The sequence below is a fragment of the Pseudophryne corroboree genome, chromosome 2 (genome assembly GCF_028390025.1).
Source record: "Pseudophryne corroboree isolate aPseCor3 chromosome 2, aPseCor3.hap2, whole genome shotgun sequence".
Taxonomy (NCBI): domain Eukaryota; kingdom Metazoa; phylum Chordata; class Amphibia; order Anura; family Myobatrachidae; genus Pseudophryne; species Pseudophryne corroboree.
Genome location: NC_086445.1, coordinates 432,562,506 through 432,581,859, shown reverse-complemented (window position 1 = coordinate 432,581,859; position 19,354 = coordinate 432,562,506).

Genomic DNA, 19,354 nt, shown 5'->3' with positions numbered 1-19,354 from the left:
AACTAGCAAAACGGGATTGCTGCAAAAAATTTGTGCTGAAAGTGAAAAGTGAAAAGTGAAAAATGAAAAATGGGTAGGTCTGTACGAACCCCCCAAAAAGCTAAACTAACATTGCATAACAGTATAAAAGTTTATTATTGGTAACAATAAAAGTATATCTGGTAGCTAAATTGGGTCAAATGACTGTTGTATGCATTTTTAAAATAATGTAAAAAAATGATAGAAAGCAATTTTTTCCAGCAAAATAAGTGCTACAATTAAAGTTGGGGTACATAAACATGGGTATAAGTATATATTTGGATCTTTTTAGGGGACTTAAACAAAACGTGGAAACAGACTGATTACTCCCAACTTCAATCATTTTGGACTTTTTCACCCCAAAAATAACATGTCATTATTGGGCAATTAATTTATTTATTTTTTAATTCTAAGTGCCTAATTAGTCATTCATGGGATTGTCCCATTAGTTCAGAACCAAATCCCGACATGTTTTACTTAAAATAGGCATTTTCCCTAAGTTTATCAACTGCTCCGAGTTGGTGAATTTGAAATTTGTTATAAAATTACTGCGAAAACATTTTTGCAGACAATTGAATAGGCGTTTGGTGAATTTTTCGCAATTCATTGTAATTTTGGGTCTTTTTAATGGGATTTGCAGTAATTTTGCATCTTTTTAGGTAATTGAAAACACCCCTTCGAATAAAAGGACTGCACAATTCCCATACCAGCATCCTTAACAAAGTACACATACCATGCGAAAAGTGTTGGAAGCTGTCACACTAGTGCTACAAATCCCCTAACTTCCAGCATCTACTTCATTCTAGAGATGAGCGGGTTCGGTTTCTTTGAATCCGAACCCGCACGAACTTCACTTTTTTTTTCACGGGTCCGAGCGACTCGGATCTTCCCGCCTTGCTCGGTTAACCCGAGCGCGCCCGAACGTCATCATGACGCTGTCGGATTCTCGCGAGACTCGGATTCTATATAAGGAGCCGCGCGTCGCCGCCATTTTCACACGTGCATTGAGATTGATAGGGAGAGGACGTGGCTGGCGTCCTCTCCATTTAGATTAGATTTAGAAGAGAGAGAGAGAGAGAGATTGCTGTGATACTGTAGATTAGAAGAGAGTGCAGAGTGCAGACAGAGTTTAGTGACTGACGACCACAGTGACCAGTGACCACCAGAGACAGTGCAGTTGTTTGTTTTATTTAATATATCCGTTCTCTGCCTGAAAAAAAACGATACACAGTCACACAGTGACTCAGTCTGTGTGCACTGCTCAGCCCAGTGTGCTGCACATCAATGTATTGTATATAAAGCTTATAATTGTTGGGGAGACTGGGGAGCACTGCAGGTTGTTATAGCAGGAGCCAGGAGTACATGATAAATAATATTATATTAAAATTAAACAGTGCACACTTTTGCTGCAGGAGTGCCACTGCCAGTGTGACTAGTGGTGACCAGTGCCTGACCACCAGTATATTAGTAGTATTGTATACTATCTCTTTATCAACCAGTCTATATTAGCAGCAGACACAGTACAGTGCGGTAGTTCACGGCTGTGGCTACCTCTGTGTCGGCACTCGGCAGGCAGTCCGTCCATCCATAATTGTATTATATACCACCTAACCGTGGTTTTTTTTTTCTTTCTTTATACCGTCGTCATAGTCATACTAGTTGTTACGAGTATACTACTATCTCTTTATCAACCAGTGTACAATGCGGTAGTTCACGGCTGTGGCTACCTCTGTGTCGGAACTCGGCAGGCAGTCCGTCCATCCATAATTGTATTATAATATATACCACCTAACCGTGGTTTTTTTTTCGTTCTTTATACCGTCGTCATACTAGTTGTTACGAGTATACTACTATCTCTTTATCAACCAGTGTACAGTGCGGTAGTTCACGGCTGTGGCTACCTCTGTGTCGGCACTCGGCAGGCAGTCCGTCCAACCATAATTGTATTATATACCACCTAACCGTGGTTTTTTTTTCATTCTTTATACCGTCGTCATACTAGTTGTTACGAGTATACTACTATCTCTTTATCAACCAGTGTACAGTGCGGTAGTTCACGGCTGTGGCTACCTCTGTGTCGGCACTCGGCAGGCAGTCCGTCCAACCATAATTGTATTATATACCACCTAACCGTGGTTTTTTTTTCGTTCTTTATACCGTCGTCATACTAGTTGTTACGAGTATACTACTATCTCTTTATCAACCAGTGTACAGTGCGGTAGTTCACGGCTGTGGCTACCTCTGTGTCGGAACTCGGCAGGCAGTCCGTCCATCCATAATTGTATTATAATATATACCACCTAACCGTGGTTTTTTTTTCGTTCTTTATACCGTCGTCATACTAGTTGTTACGAGTATACTACTATCTCTTTATCAACCAGTGTACAGTGCGGTAGTTCACGGCTGTGGCTACCTCTGTGTCGGCACTCGGCAGGCAGTCCGTCCAACCATAATTGTATTATATACCACCTAACCGTGGTTTTTTTTTCATTCTTTATACCGTCGTCATACTAGTTGTTACGAGTATACTACTATCTCTTTATCAACCAGTGTACAGTGCGGTAGTTCACGGCTGTGGCTACCTCTGTGTCGGCACTCGGCAGGCAGTCCGTCCAACCATAATTGTATTATATACCACCTAACCGTGGTTTTTTTTTCATTCTTTATACCGTCGTCATACTAGTTGTTACGAGTATACTACTATCTCTTTATCAACCAGTGTACAGTGCGGTAGTTCACGGCTGTGGCTACCTCTGTGTCGGCACTCGGCAGCCCGTCCATAATTGTATATACCAGTGACCTAACCGTGGTTTTTTTTTCTTTCTTTATACATACATACTAGTTACGAGTATACTATCTCTTTATCAACCAGTCTATATATTAGCAGCAGACACAGTACAGTGCGGTAGTTCACGGCTGTGGCTACCTCTGTGTCGGCACTCGGCAGCCCGTCCATAATTGTATATACCACCTAACCGTGGTTTTTTTTTCTTTCTTTATACATACATACTAGTTACGAGTATACTATCTCTTTATCAACCAGTCTATATATTAGCAGCAGACACAGTACAGTGCGGTAGTTCACGGCTGTGGCTACCTCTGTGTCGGCACTCCGCAGCCCGTCCATAATTGTATATACCAGTGACCTAACCGTGGTTTTTTTTTCTTTCTTTATACATACATACTAGTTACGAGTATACTATCTCTTTATCAACCAGTCTATATATTAGCAGCAGACACAGTACAGTGCGGTAGTTCACGGCTGTGGCTACCTCTGTGTCGGCACTCGGCAGCCCGTCCATAATTGTATATACCAGTGACCTAACCGTGGTTTTTTTTTCTTTCTTTATACATACATACTAGTTACGAGTATACTATCTCTTTATCAACCAGTCTATATATTAGCAGCAGACACAGTACAGTGCGGTAGTTCACGGCTGTGGCTACCTCTGTGTCGGCACTCGGCAGCCCGTCCATAATTGTATATACCAGTGACCTAACCGTGGTTTTTTTTTCTTTCTTTATACATACATACTAGTTACGAGTATACTATCTCTTTATCAACCAGTCTATATATTAGCAGCAGACACAGTACAGTGCGGTAGTTCACGGCTGTGGCTACCTCTGTGTCGGCACTCGGCAGCCCGTCCATAATTGTATACTAGTATCCAATCCATCCATCTGCATTGTTTACCTGAGGTGCCTTTTAGTTGTGCCTATTAAAATATGGAGAACAAAAATGTTGAGGTTCCAAAATTAGGGAAAGATCAAGATCCACTTCCACCTCGTGCTGAAGCTGCTGCCACTAGTCATGGCCGAGACGATGAAATGCCAGCAACGTCGTCTGCCAAGGCCGATGCCCAATGGCATAGTACAGAGCATGTCAAAACCAAAACACCAAATATCAGTAAAAAAAGGACTCCAAAACCTAAAATAAAATTGTCGGAGGAGAAGCGTAAACTTGCCAATATGCCATTTACCACACGGAGTGGCAAGGAACGGCTGAGGCCCTGGCCTATGTTCATGGCTAGTGGTTCAGCTTCACATGAGGATGGAAGCACTCAGCCTCTCGCTAGAAAACTGAAAAGACTCAAGCTGGCAAAAGCACCGCAAAGAACTGTGCGTTCTTTGAAATCCCAAATCCACAAGGAGAGTCCAATTGTGTCGGTTGCGATGCCTGACCTTCCCAACACTGGACGTGAAGAGCATGCGCCTTCCACCATTTGCACGCCCCCTGCAAGTGCTGGAAGGAGCACCCGCAGTCCAGTTCCTGATAGTCAGATTGAAGATGTCAGTGTTGAAGTACACCAGGATGAGGAGGATATGGGTGTTGCTGGCGCTGGGGAGGAAATTGACCAGGAGGATTCTGATGGTGAGGTGGTTTGTTTAAGTCAGGCACCCGGGGAGACACCTGTTGTCCGTGGGAGGAATATGGCCGTTGACATGCCAGGTGAAAATACCAAAAAAATCAGCTCTTCGGTGTGGAGGTATTTCACCAGAAATGCGGACAACAGGTGTCAAGCCGTGTGTTCCCTTTGTCAAGCTGTAATAAGTAGGGGTAAGGACGTTAACCACCTCGGAACATCCTCCCTTATACGTCACCTGCAGCGCATTCATAATAAGTCAGTGACAAGTTCAAAAACTTTGGGTGACAGCGGAAGCAGTCCACTGACCAGTAAATCCCTTCCTCTTGTAACCAAGCTCACGCAAACCACCCCACCAACTCCCTCAGTGTCAATTTCCTCCTTCCCCAGGAATGCCAATAGTCCTGCAGGCCATGTCACTGGCAAGTCTGACGAGTCCTCTCCTGCCTGGGATTCCTCCGATGCATCCTTGCGTGTAACGCCTACTGCTGCTGGCGCTGCTGTTGTTGCCGCTGGGAGTCGATGGTCATCCCAGAGGGGAAGTCGTAAGCCCACTTGTACTACTTCCAGTAAGCAATTGACTGTTCAACAGTCCTTTGCGAGGAAGATGAAATATCACAGCAGTCATCCTACTGCAAAGCGGATAACTGAGTCCTTGACAACTATGTTGGTGTTAGACGTGCGTCCGGTATCCGCCGTTAGTTCACAGGGAACTAGACAATTTATTGAGGCAGTGTGCCCCCGTTACCAAATACCATCTAGGTTCCACTTCTCTAGGCAGGCGATACCGAGAATGTACACGGACGTCAGAAAAAGACTCACCAGTCTCCTAAAAAATGCAGTTGTACCCAATGTCCACTTAACCACGGACATGTGGACAAGTGGAGCAGGGCAGGGTCAGGACTATATGACTGTGACAGCCCACTGGGTAGATGTATGGACTCCCGCCGCAAGAACAGCAGCGGCGGCACCAGTAGCAGCATCTCGCAAACGCCAACTCTTTCCTAGGCAGGCTACGCTTTGTATCACCGCTTTCCAGAATACGCACACAGCTGAAAACCTCTTACGGCAACTGAGGAAGATCATCGCGGAATGGCTTACCCCAATTGGACTCTCCTGTGGATTTGTGGCATCGGACAACGCCAGCAATATTGTGTGTGCATTAAATATGGGCAAATTCCAGCACGTCCCATGTTTTGCACATACCTTGAATTTGGTGGTGCAGAATTTTTTAAAAAACGACAGGGGCGTGCAAGAGATGCTGTCGGTGGCCAGAAAAATTGCGGGACACTTTCGGCGTACAGGCACCACGTACAGAAGACTGGAGCACCACCAAAAACTACTGAACCTGCCCTGCCATCATCTGAAGCAAGAAGTGGTAACGAGGTGGAATTCAACCCTCTATATGCTTCAGAGGTTGGAGGAGCAGCAAAAGGCCATTCAAGCCTATACAATTGAGCACGATATAGGAGATGGAATGCACCTGTCTCAAGTGCAGTGGAGAATGATTTCAACGTTGTGCAAGGTTCTGATGCCCTTTGAACTTGCCACACGTGAAGTCAGTTCAGACACTGCCAGCCTGAGTCAGGTCATTCCCCTCATCAGGCTTTTGCAGAAGAAGCTGGAGGCATTGAAGAAGGAGCTAAAAGGGAGCGATTCCGCTAGGCATGTGGGACTTGTGGATGCAGCCCTTAATTCGCTTAACAAGGATTCACGGGTGGTCAATCTGTTGAAATCAGAGCACTACATTTTGGCCACCGTGCTCGATCCTAGATTTAAAGCCTACCTTGGATCTCTCTTTCCGGCAGACACAGGTCTGCTGGGGTTGAAAGACCTGCTGGTGACAAAATTGTCAAGTCAAGCGGAACGCGACCTGTCAACATCTCCTCCTTCACATTCTCCCGCAACTGGGGGTGCGAGGAAAAGGCTCAGAATTCCGAGCCCACCCGCTGGCGGTGATGCAGGGCAGTCTGGAGCGACTGCTGATGCTGACATCTGGTCCGGACTGAAGGACCTGACAACGATTACGGACATGTCGTCTACTGTCACTGCATATGATTCTCTCAACATTGATAGAATGGTGGAGGATTATATGAGTGACCGCATCCAAGTAGGCACGTCACACAGTCCGTACTTATACTGGCAGGAAAAAGAGGCAATTTGGAGGCCCTTGCACAAACTGGCTTTATTCTACCTAAGTTGCCCTCCCACAAGTGTGTACTCCGAAAGAGTGTTTAGTGCCGCCGCTCACCTTGTCAGCAATCGGCGTACGAGGTTACATCCAGAAAATGTGGAGAAGATGATGTTCATTAAAATGAATTATAATCAATTCCTCCGCGGAGACATTGACCAGCAGCAATTGCCTCCACAAAGTACACAGGGAGCTGAGATGGTGGATTCCAGTGGGGACGAATTGATAATCTGTGAGGAGGGGGATGTACACGGTGATATATCGGAGGGTGAAGATGAGGTGGACATCTTGCCTCTGTAGAGCCAGTTTGTGCAAGGAGAGATTAATTGCTTCTTTTTTGGGGGGGGTCCAAACCAACCCGTCATATCAGTCACAGTCGTGTGGCAGACCCTGTCACTGAAATGATGGGTTGGTTAAAGTGTGCATGTCCTGTTTTGTTTATACAACATAAGGGTGGGTGGGAGGGCCCAAGGATAATTCCATCTTGCACCTCTTTTTTCTTTTCTTTTTCTTTGCATCATGTGCTGATTGGGGAGGGTTTTTTGGAAGGGACATCCTGCGTGACACTGCAGTGCCACTCCTAAATGGGCCCGGTGTTTGTGTCGGCCACTAGGGTCGCTAATCTTACTCACACAGTCAGCTACCTCATTGCGCCTCTTTTTTTCTTTGCGTCATGTGCTGTTTGGGGAGGGTTTTTTGGAAGGGACATCCTGCGTGACACTGCAGTGCCACTCCTAGATGGGCCCGGTGTTTGTGTCGGCCACTAGGGTCGCTAATCTTACTCACACAGTCAGCTACCTCATTGCGCCTCTTTTTTTCTTTGCGTCATGTGCTGTTTGGGGAGGGTTTTTTGGAAGGGCCATCCTGCGTGACACTGCAGTGCCACTCCTAGATGGGCTCGGTGTTTGTGTCGGCCACTAGGGTCGCTAATCTTACTCACACAGCTACCTCATTGCGCCTCTTTTTTTCTTTGCGTCATGTGCTGTTTGGGGAGGGTTTTTTGGAAGGGACATCCTGCGTGACACTGCAGTGCCACTCCTAGATGGGCCCGGTGTTTGTGTCGGCCACTAGGGTCGCTTATCTTACTCACACAGCGACCTCGGTGCAAATTTTAGGACTAAAAATAATATTGTGAGGTGTGAGGTATTCAGAATAGACTGAAAATGAGTGTAAATTATGGTTTTTGAGGTTAATAATACTTTGGGATCAAAATGACCCCCAAATTCTATGATTTAAGCTGTTTTTTAGTGTTTTTGGAAAAAAACACCCGAATCCAAAACACACCCGAATCCGACAAAAATAATTCGGTGAGGTTTTGCCAAAACGCGTTCGAACCCAAAACACGGCCGCGGAACCGAACCCAAAACCAAAACACAAAACCCGAAAAATTTCAGGCGCTCATCTCTACTTCATTCTACTACTTCCCATTCCTACGGAGGGTAGTATTAGGGCAAGGATTGGTGTAATTAGGCTCATCCAGCATGCATGACCTCTGGTTGCTGTTTACCCAGTTTCAATAATTTCATAAAATAACTTATTGTTTCTATGAAAGGTAATTTCTGTTGCAATCAAGTGTAACATTTTAAATCATATATTTTTCATATGGTTTTCTTATTGCACACATTATAGCGCTCATCTTGTTTATACACTGTATTTACTTTAAAACCTTGACTAGAATTGCTTCACATATCCTAGAAAGTATTCACTTTTTTTATCCTATGTTGATAGATGTCAGTGGTGTGTGATGGAGGTCACATGACACAATACATACAGTAATTTAATCAGGAATAGGTTTATTAACCAGATAGAACAGCAGGATGTGAATCAACACTGGGTTAATACAGCACAATGCAGAAGCATGCAATGGAGACAGATCCAGCCAAGAGCAGGTTAATGCAGGTGATGTCTGGTGTTTGTAGGGTGCACCTGTATGTATATGCAGTGTGTAGCAGTGGGACTTGTAGTGCAGCCAGCTGTGGTTGCACAGTGGTGTATAGTGGCACTGTCGCTGCTATATGTGGCGCCGGTATCTCTGTAGCACTGACTCAGAGAAAGAGACGTCCTATCTGGAGGATGAAAGAAGAACACATGGTAAGGCATATATGCGTAAAAGACACATTGGGTCGGAGGCTGCGCATGCGTAGTACACACCTCCATTACTATGGGGACGCAGGACCTACAAGTAGGCAGCACAGAGTACACTTCTCAACATAAACAAAACATACTGTCAACACTGAAACATGTGATGCCTGAAGTAAAAGACAATCTCCCCTTGGTGTTTCATCATGTTAGAAAGGCAGGAGGACATTGTGGTAGTGGAGAAGAAAGAAAGTGCATGTGATTGATTTTATAGATAAAATAATGACAATCCACAAAACACTAGGAAATAATGACCAGCTAATACCCTGTCCATTCTGTATTAGTTACTTAAAAACTATATACATATAATAATATAATAAAACATTGTTGAATAAAAATAATGATAGGTAATGCATTAATCTCTAAATGTACACATCTGGTATTTCAGACAAAATAATAGGCCCACTTAGCTCAGCAACTGAAGTGGAGAATTCATGAAGAAGGGATGTTTCGTAGATGCATTGTTTGCCATATGTCATCCATGACATCAGCAAATACTAAGAAACTCTACTGATGTAACTGATGTTTTTTAAAACAGAAAAACTATAGTAGAGCAGATGGTGTAGGTCCAAGATCATTAAAACTGTCACCCACTTTACTCTCTAACAGCTGTCTTTTCTAGTGTTAACAACATTTATAAGTTTTCAGATTGAAGAGTTTTATAATAATAACAATTGGGGACATGATTTTGCTAAATTTAAGACACAGTTCACAGGATTTCTTTTAACTTCATTGCTAATACTGAATGTCCTTTGGGAGACTGACATTTTTTTCTGACAGTATTATCACTAGAGAATCAGTGAATGGTCTTCACATTGCTAGCAAGGCCTTCAAGCTACAAAATACCCTTGATTGAGTGACCCTTGGTATTACCTTCTGTTCTTTTCTCTGACAGAAACAGATCATATTGTATTATTTCCGTAGTTCCCTTGAGTACTTAAAACCAGCACAAGAATGCATAATGAAATCAACAGTTCCTTGGAATACTAAATTCAAAGCAAGGGTCCATACAGTAAAATCCTTGATGTCTGATTTCACCTCCCTTAGATCTTTCCAACATTTTATCATGTAACTTGCAGAGTCACTATTGCTACAAACGATATCAGATATTCCCCAAATACTTTTTGAGATTGCTGCAATAGACACAAAACTACTGTTCTCAGCTACTGCAATGTCAACCTAGTGTGCTAGCCATTTGCTCTGTCTGCGAATGGAACATTTGCTTCTTTATAAATTAGGTACACCCTTCTGGCTTTATTTTGGCAAAGTGAGCTACTAGTTCACACTTCCTATTGCAAAGACTGATAAATACTTATGTTATGAATCACAGGCAGAGCCAGAATGAAGGTGGTGGGGGGACGTTCCCCAGGCCCCCTCTATCGGGGGACCTCATGTGTCTGCCATCCACAAATGGCTATTGACATGAGAGAAGGCGGTGGTAGATTGTTTTTACCAAGATCTTTTATTAATAGGCTTGTGTCTGTTTTTTCATTGTGTTCGGCATATTTCATACATTTGTGCATAAATATATAAGTGTGTATATGATGAAGTCAGGGTTACAGCAAGGAGAAAATCCACTCTATGCTGGCCCAAGACCAGGATGAATCAGGAAGTAGCACATCTAAAGTCTGCAGGTTATTGACCCAGGCAACCTGCTAGCCAAAACCAGGTACCATGTGAAAACAATGGTGCTGCTCTCTAGGCCCTGTGCACTGGCTAGTGACATTGAGTTTAGGTTTTTATAATTAATTTTTTGATTTTTCCAGCATTAAAGTTACAATTTCTAAATTTCCTACATTTTGCTGTCTCAGAAATCTACATATATAGAGCAATCCAATCTTCTCCTCTACCTACACTCCCAGCCACCCATTTTACTCTGCCAGTTTCCACAGCCTCTCTTCCCAACTGATTATCTCATCCCACTCCTACATCCAGGATACTACCATGCTGCTCTCTACCACTGGAACTCCTTCCTTTTCCCTATCAGACTCTCCAAAATTTTCCAAGCTTCAAATAGCGGGTGGGATGCACTAAAGGGAAAATGCCGAGTAGAAGCACTGGTGTATTTATAATGGGTATAGTGTGTGCGATGCACATGGGCCCCTGAGTCCTGTGGGGCCCACACCATACATGTCACACCCATTTCTTGAATACTTACCCCTCCGGAGTACTATGCTAATGGCAGCATCGCTGCAGTAATAACCAGGAAAATAGCACGGGGGCTATTTTCCCAGCATTTTGCGAGTGCGAGGTAGAGAAATGACTGAGAAAATAGCCACTGTGCCATTTTCCCAGAGATTTGCACTTGCACATAAGAGTCTGAGCCTTTTAGTGCTCAAATTTGATAGTGCTGCCAGCAGATAGGAGAAGGCACGAATGCAGGATGGTGAACATGGGCCTTGTCCTCTCTTAAAACACCCCTGTGTGGAGGGTAATGCCAGCAAAAGCTGGCATTACCCTATAGAAGCCTATGGGCTTCCCTCAACATGCGGCACCTAGAGGAATTCAATCGGATCCCTCCCATCACCCCTCGTGGCAGATGAGTCTTTCTATGCATGTGCAGACCGTCTCCCGTGTCATAAACCTGGAAGTCTAGTCACTGGTGCTGATTGCAAAGGACAGCTCTTATTGGGAGAGCTGTCCTATGCAATACTAATCGCATATGTTAGTGCATATGCGATTAATATCAATGTGATGTCACTGCAATCTGTGGCGGGATGTACCAGTGGATGATAGGGCATCCTTCTCATAGTTTAAAAGTCCATTTATATACTAGAGATGAGCGGGTTCTATTCTTAGAGAACTGAACACTATCGGACTTTGCCTTCTGAGTTCGGTTCCGAGTCAGGCTTGGATTTTTCCGCCTGACTCGGAAACCCGAGCGCAACAAAACGTCATCATCCCGCTGTTGGATTCTCGCGGGATTTGGAATCCATATAAGGAACCGCACGTCGCGGCCATTTTCACTCCAGTCTCGGAGAGTGTATTGAGAGGACGTGTCCTCAGTGTTCAGTGTCTTTGTGGGGGCGGGAAAGTGGGGTGGCTTGTCTTGTGCTGTGTTGTGCTGCTCAGTCCAGTCCAGTGTAGTAAGTGTATTGTGCTGCATCAGTCCAGCCAGTCACAGTGTTGGTGTCCTCTGCTGCCAGTGTAGCTGTATAAAGTGGTGCTGTGTTGTGCTGTCCAGTCCAGTGTAGTCAGTGTATTGTGCTGCATCAGTCCAGCCAGTCACAGTGTTGGTGTCCTCTCCTGCCAGTGTAGCTGTATAAAGTAGTGCTGTGTTGTGCTGTCCAGTCCAGTGTAGTCAGTGTAGTGTGCTGCATCAGTCCAGCCAGTCATAGTGTTGGTGATCTCTGCTGCCATATATCCAGTGTAACTGTATAAAGTGGTGCTGTGTTGTGCTGTCCAGTCCAGTGTAGTCAGTGTATTGTGCTGCATCAGTCCAGCCAGTCACAGTTTTGGTGTTTTCTGCTGTCATATATCCAGTGTAGCTCTATAAAGTGTTGTTGTGTTGTGCTGCATGAGACCAGTGGTAGTGTCCTGTTCATCAGTCATTCCAGTGACGATATACGCTGCTGCTATATGTCCACTGCTGCCGTATAATAATAATAACAACAACCACAAGTCCCTTACAGTGTTGTTGTGTTGTGCTGCATCAGACCAGTGGTAGTGTCCTGTTCATCAGTCATTCCAGTGACGATATACGCTGCTGCTATATGTCCACTGCTGCCGTATAATAATAATAATAATAATAATAATAATAATAACAACAACAACAACAAGTCCCTTACAGTGTTGTTGTATTGTGCTGCATCAGACCAGTGGTAGTGTCCTGTTCATCAGTCATTCCAGTGACGATATACGCTGCCGCTATATGTCCACTGCTGCCGTATAATAACAACAACAACAAGTCCCTTACAGTGTTGTTGTATTGTGCTGCATCAGTCCATTGGTAGTACCCTGTCCATCAGTCATTCCAGTGACGAGATACACTGCTGCTATATGTCCACTGCTGCCGTATAATAATAATAACAACAACCACAAGTCCCTTACAGTGTTGTTGTGTTGTGCTGCATCAGACCAGTGGTAGTGTCCAGTTCATCAGTCATTCCAGTGACAATATACGCTGCTGCTATATGTCCACTGCTGCCATATAATAATAACAACAACAACCACAAGTCCCTTACAATGTTGTTGTGTTGTGCTGCATCAGACCAGTGGTAGTGTCCTGTTCATCAGTCATTCCAGTGACGAGGCAGTCACAGTGGTATACGCTGCTGCTATATGTCCACTGCTGCCATATAATAATAAAAACAACAAAAAGTCCCTTACAGTGTTGTTGTGTTGTGCTGCATCAGACCAGTGGTAGTGTCCTGGCCATCAGTCATTCCAGTCATTCCTGTGCCACATATTGTGTTATATAACTCCCAAAAAATAATGGAGAACAAATATTTGGAGGATAAAATATGGAAAGATCAAGAACCACTTCCTCCTAGTGCTGAAGCTGCTGCCACTAGCCATGACATAGACGATGAAATGCCATCAATGTCATCTGCCTAGGCCGATGCCCAATGTGATAGTAGAGGGCATGTAAAATCCAAAAAGCCAAAGCTCAGTAAAAAGACCCCAAAAAAGAAATTGAAATGGTCTCAGGAGAAACGTAAACTTGCCAATATGCCATTTACGACACGGAGTGGCAAGGAACGGCTGAGGCCCTGCCTATGTTCATGACTAGTGGTTCAGCTTCACATGATGATGGAAGCCCTCATAACTGAGGCCTTGACACTCATGTTGGTGTTAGACGTGCGCCCGGTATCCGCCATTAGTGCAGTGGGATTTAGACAATTGATGGAGGTATTGTGTCCCCGTTGGTACCAAATCTCATCTAGATTCCACTTCACTGGGTAGGCGATTGCAAGATTTTGCCATTAAATTGCAGTGATTTGGACGTATAATTACAGTGATTTTGCCAATTAATGTCAGTGATTTATAATTATTAATTACAGTGATCTTGCAATTTAATTCCAGTGATTTGGACGTATAATTACAGTGATTTTGCTAATTAATGTCAGTGATTTATAATTATTAATTACAGTGATCTTGCCAATTAATTCCAGTGATTTGGAGGTATAATTACAGTGATTTTGCCAATTAATGTCAGTGATTTATAATTATTAATTACAGTGATCTTGCCATTTAATTGGCATTTAACTGAGGAGGAAAGAGATCTAGGAGTCACTATTTCAGATGACTTAAAGGCAGGTAAGCAATGTAACAAGGCAATGAGGAAGGCTAGTCAGATGCTTGGCTGCATTGGGAGAGGAATCAGCAGCAGAAAGAAAGAAGTAATAATGCCACTGTATAGGTCATTGGTACGGCCTCATATATAATACTGTGTTCAGTTCTGGAGGCCATATCTTCAAAAGGATATTAATACATTAGAAACTGTACAAAGAAGGGCAACTAAAATGGTGCATGGCCTACATCACAAAACATACCCAGATAGACTAAGAAATCTCAATATGTATAGTTTGGAGCAGAGAAGGGAAAGGGGGGACATGATAGAAACTTTCAAATATATCAAGGGTTTTAACAAAGTCCAGGAGGGAAACATTCTCCAAATGAAGAGAAGCAATAGGACACGAGGACATGCACTGGGACTGGAGGGGGGGAGGTTCAGGGGAAATTTGCAGAAAAATTACTTCACAGAAAGAGTAGTGGACAAGTGGAATAGCCTCCCATCGGAGGTGGTAGAGGCCAAGACAGTAGAGCAATTTAAACATGCATGGGATAGACATAAGTATATCCTTACAAAGAAATAAGGATCAAATAAGGTTAGAGATAAAAATAATGTAAAAAAAAAAAAGGGGGGGCAGACTAGATGGGCCAAGTGGTTCTTATCTGCTGACAAATTCTATGTTTCTATAATTCCAGTGATTTGGACGTATAATTACAGTGATTTTGCCAATTAATGTCAGTGATTTATAATTATTAATTACAGTGAGCTTGCCATTTAATTACAGTGATTTGGACGTATAATTACAGTGATTTTGCCAATTAATGTCAGTGATTTACAATTATTAATTACAGTGATCTTGCCAATTAATTCCAGTGATTTGGAAGTATAATTCCAGTTGGAATTGTTTGTGTCGCTTGGCTTAGTCATACAGCTACCTCATTGCACCTCTTCGACATCTTTGCATGAGGTGCTGTTTGGGGCCTAGTTTTTGAAAACTGCCATCCTGTGTGACTCTGCCGTATGAGTCCAGGGGTACTGCTGTATTAGTCCTGGGGTACTGCCGTATAAATCCACCAATTGCAGGTTTTTTAAAAAGTGACTGGAGCGTGCTGGAGATGCTGTCAGTGGACCGAACAGTTGCGGCCCACTCTCGACATTCAGCCACTGCGTGACACTACTAGATTTGGTTGTGTCGCTTAGCTTAGTCATACAGCAACCTCGGTGCACCTTTTTTTCTTCTTTGCATCATGTGCTGTTAGGAGGCTTTTTTTTATATATCTGCCCTCCTGTCTGCCACTGCAGTGCCACACCTAGATGGGCCAATTGTGTGTGTCGCTTGGCTTAGTCATACAACTACCTCATTGCAAATCTTTTTCTTCTTTGCATGATGTGCTGTTTGGGGCCTTTTTTTTAATATCTGCCCTCCTGCCTGCCACTGCAGTGCCACGCCTAGATGGGCCAATTGTTTGTGTCGCTTGACTTAGTCAAACAACTACCTCTTTGCAATTCTTTTTCTTCTTTGCATGATGTGCTGTTTGGGGCCTATTTTTTATATCTGCCCCCCTGTCTGACACTGCAGTGCCACTCCTAGATGGGCCAGGTGTTTGTGTTGTCCACTTGTGTCGCTTAGCTTAGTCATCCAGCAACCTCGGTGCAACCTTTTGGCCTAAAAACAGTATTGTGAGGTGTTCAGAATAGACTGGAAATGAGTGGAAATGATTGTTATTGAGCTTAACAATACAGTAGAAGCAAAATTACCCCCATAGTCTACTATATCGCTGTGTGGACCCACCTTTACTTTTTTAGCTTATCAATGTGTTATGAATCTATTAAAGTGTGTATGAGTAAAAGAATAATTAAATAATGAAACAAATTTTAATTTCCAAATAAATAATATGCTATAAATGCACATAGAGACAATGATTATAATAGCTTTGCGAGCTAAATACACACATGGTCTGTGCTCTTTCCCAGCTCTCCTGCCATATTGTGGATATCCTGCAGTAGCACACAGAGATCCTCACCTCTTCATTCAGCTGAGTGGGTAGCAGGACTGGAAACCAGCAAATGTACACAGAACAGAACGTTATCACAGTGGTTAGCATTGCTGCCTCATGATGCTGGGGTTATGAGTTTGAATGTGGGGAGTTTGTATGTTTTACCTGATGTTTTTGCATGTATTTTATCTGGGTACTGGCACATTAATTTTATGTTGACTAAAATGCACACTCCGGAGAGATGTAATGGAGACTGAGATCGCCAGAGGTGTGGGATGTCAGCCGATCTCGGATATTTTTTTAAAGGGGCAATCACTTACAAGGCATGGTTTTGCCTTGTAAGTATTAGACCCTTTAAAAAATGTCCGCAATCACGTGGCATCCCACAACTCTGGCGATCTCAGTCTCCATTACATCCCGCCGCTAGTGTTTGTCTATGAGTGAATTTATGGGCTGATTCAGAGGTGGGTGCTATTTGCATGGATGCTGCATCTTTATACACAGTGGCAGTGTGAAAATTAGCAAAAGCAGCAGCAGGCATCGGGATGTCATTCCGAGTTGTTTGCAAGCTGTTTTCGTTCGCAGCGCAGCGATTAGGTAAAAAAGCGGCACTTCTGCGCATGCGTATGCGGCGCAATGCGCACTCGCGACGTACTTTCACAAAAGCCGATGCAGTTTCACACAAGGTCTAGCGACGCTTTTCAGTCGCACTGCTGGCCGCAGAGTGATTGACAGGAAGTGGGTGTTTCTGGGAGGTAACTGACTGTTTTCGGGGAGTGTGTGTAAAAACGCAGGCGTGACAGATACAAACGCAGGCGTTCCTGGGGAAAAGCGGGCGTGGTTGGCTAAACGCAGGGCGTGTTTGTGACGTCAAAACAGGAACTAAATAGTCTGAAGTAATCGCAAGGTAGGAGTAGGTCTGGAGCTACTCTGAAACTGCACAATCTTTTTTTGTAGCCGCGCTTCGATCCTTTCGTTCGCATTTCTGCTAAGCTAAGAAACACTCCCAGAGGGCGGCGGCTTAGTGTTTGCACAGCTGCTATAAGCAGCTAGCGAGCGAACAACTCGGAATGAGGGCCATCATCTTGAAAAAAGACTCACACTCTTGGCTTTCTAATAAATAAAATAAATAAATATAATTAAATAAAAAACTAAATAATAATAATAATAATAATAATTAGACAGATAGATTATTTATTTATAGGTACATATTAAACATGGTACATTTTGTATTCTTTTTTTAGTACAGTAATGTACACATCTTTATAAACAAATGTGCACTTCCGTTTTCTTTAACATTAGAATTTGTTTACAGTGCAGGGTAGGTGGATGCCAGATTCCTCCACTGGCACTTGCAGCTACTCTGATTCACTCCCCCACCCCCTTCCCCTCCTACTTTTATCTCAGTGTAGCTGGTAGGCTTAGCTATTGCAGAAGTTCTGCTTCCAGCATGCACCTTCTTTTATTTTTTTGGATGTGCATGGGTTCACTCCCGACCGCCGGACTCCCATCTCTGATCTCTCTCCCTCTCTCTGTGGCCATGCGTGCTTGTGACATCACATGCATGCCGCAACATCTGGAACCAGGTACTGCTTTGAGTGTTTGGAGTCAGCACCCGGCTAGACGCTATCGGCACCCCACAGTAGGTCACCAGGTTGTCAGCTATTGACAGCTACTGCTTTTTCCAGGCAGCGGGAGGCAGCTGGAGCAGTACAGCCAGGGCCGGTGCTAGGGTGTTCGGCGCCCCCCTGCAAACTATAAATTTGCGCCCTCCCATATTCCTTTGGCACGCGCCGGGAAAAGGGGTGTAGTCTCACAAGTAAGGGGCATAGCCACACAATAGTACCCCCATTCAAAATTACGCCACAATGTAGCACAATCTTATTCATCTTATACGTAATGCCCCACCCGTAGTAGTAGCGTCCTTATATGTAATGCCCCCCAGTAGTAGTAGCGTCCTTATACATAGTGCACCCCAGTAGTAGTAGCATCCTTATACATAATGCCCCCCCAAGTAGTAGCGTCCTTATACGTAATTCCCCCTAGTAGTAGTAGCGTCCTTATATGTAATGCCCCCTCCAGTTGTAGTAGCGTCCTTATACATAGTGCACCCCCAGTAGTAGAAGCGTCCATATGCATAATTCCGCCCTAGTAGTAGTAGCGTCCTTATACGTAATGCCCCCCCCCCCAGTTGTAGTAGCGTCCTTATACGTAGTGCACCCCCAGTAGTAGAAGCGTCCTTATACGTAATGCGCCCCCAGTAGTAGTACCGTCCTTATACATAATGCTCCCCCCAGTTGTAGCATCCTTATACGTAATGCCCTCCCCCAGTAGTAGTAGTGTTAAACGTAATGCCCCCCCAGTAATAGTAGTGTCCTATACATAATGCCCCCAAGTAGTAGTATCGTCCTTATACGTAATGACCCCCCAGTAGTAGCGTCGTTACACGCAATGGCCCCCATTAGTAGCGTCGTTACACGTAATGCCCCCCCTGTAGTAGTAGCGTCCTTAAAGCACACATAAACGCACACAGACATACCACACACACACACACACACACACACACACACAATACACACACACACATTTCCCTCTCACACTTCACTTACCTAAGCCAGTCTCCCTACACTACAGCAGCCTGGTCCGTGTAGCCCCGCCCCCTTCTGGACCATTTAGCCCCGCCCCCTTCCGCCCCCTTTGGTACCGTGCACAGCGCTGTCCTTTCACACAGGTGAGGGGAGGAGAGGGAGGAGGATTTTCATGCTGCAGGTGCCGCAGCCAGTGCCTGTCATACAGTGACAGGCACAGCAGCAGCAGCAGCAGCAGGGGGCACAGGACGGCGCAGCAGGGAAGGAATGCAGAGCAGGGGGAGCGCCTCTCCATCCCAGCACCTCCCTGCACTGCATCCCTTCGCTGAGCGGGTAGCGCCGGGCCTGAGTACAGCACCAGAAACGGACTTTCTAGTGCCCCCTACAGTACAGCACCCAGGGCACGTGACCCCCTAGTCAATTCTGATCCCCTGTCCCCCCTAGTCACGCCCATGTCCACATTTTCCCTTCGGAGCATGCAAATCTGCACCGGAAGATGCAGTCACTGGCCTCAGCTCTCCCACAAAACGAAGATGACACATTTTGTGAAATATTCCCAGTCTTATCCCCTAAACGGCTGCAACCTATAATTAGGGCTGCGAAATTGAGGGTACTGCAACATGACATCACAGCTCATGTGTACTGTGGCCCAGGGACATGCACAGGCCCAAAAACATTGGTCTATTGAGTGAGGCTGAATAAGGCCCTTATGGGTAATAAATGTATGAAGGTCGCTATGGGTGAGAAGTGGTATGTGCGCTATACCGCTTCTCCACCATGTAAGAAGGAGGCGGTGGGGGCACAGTGACAGGGGCACTATG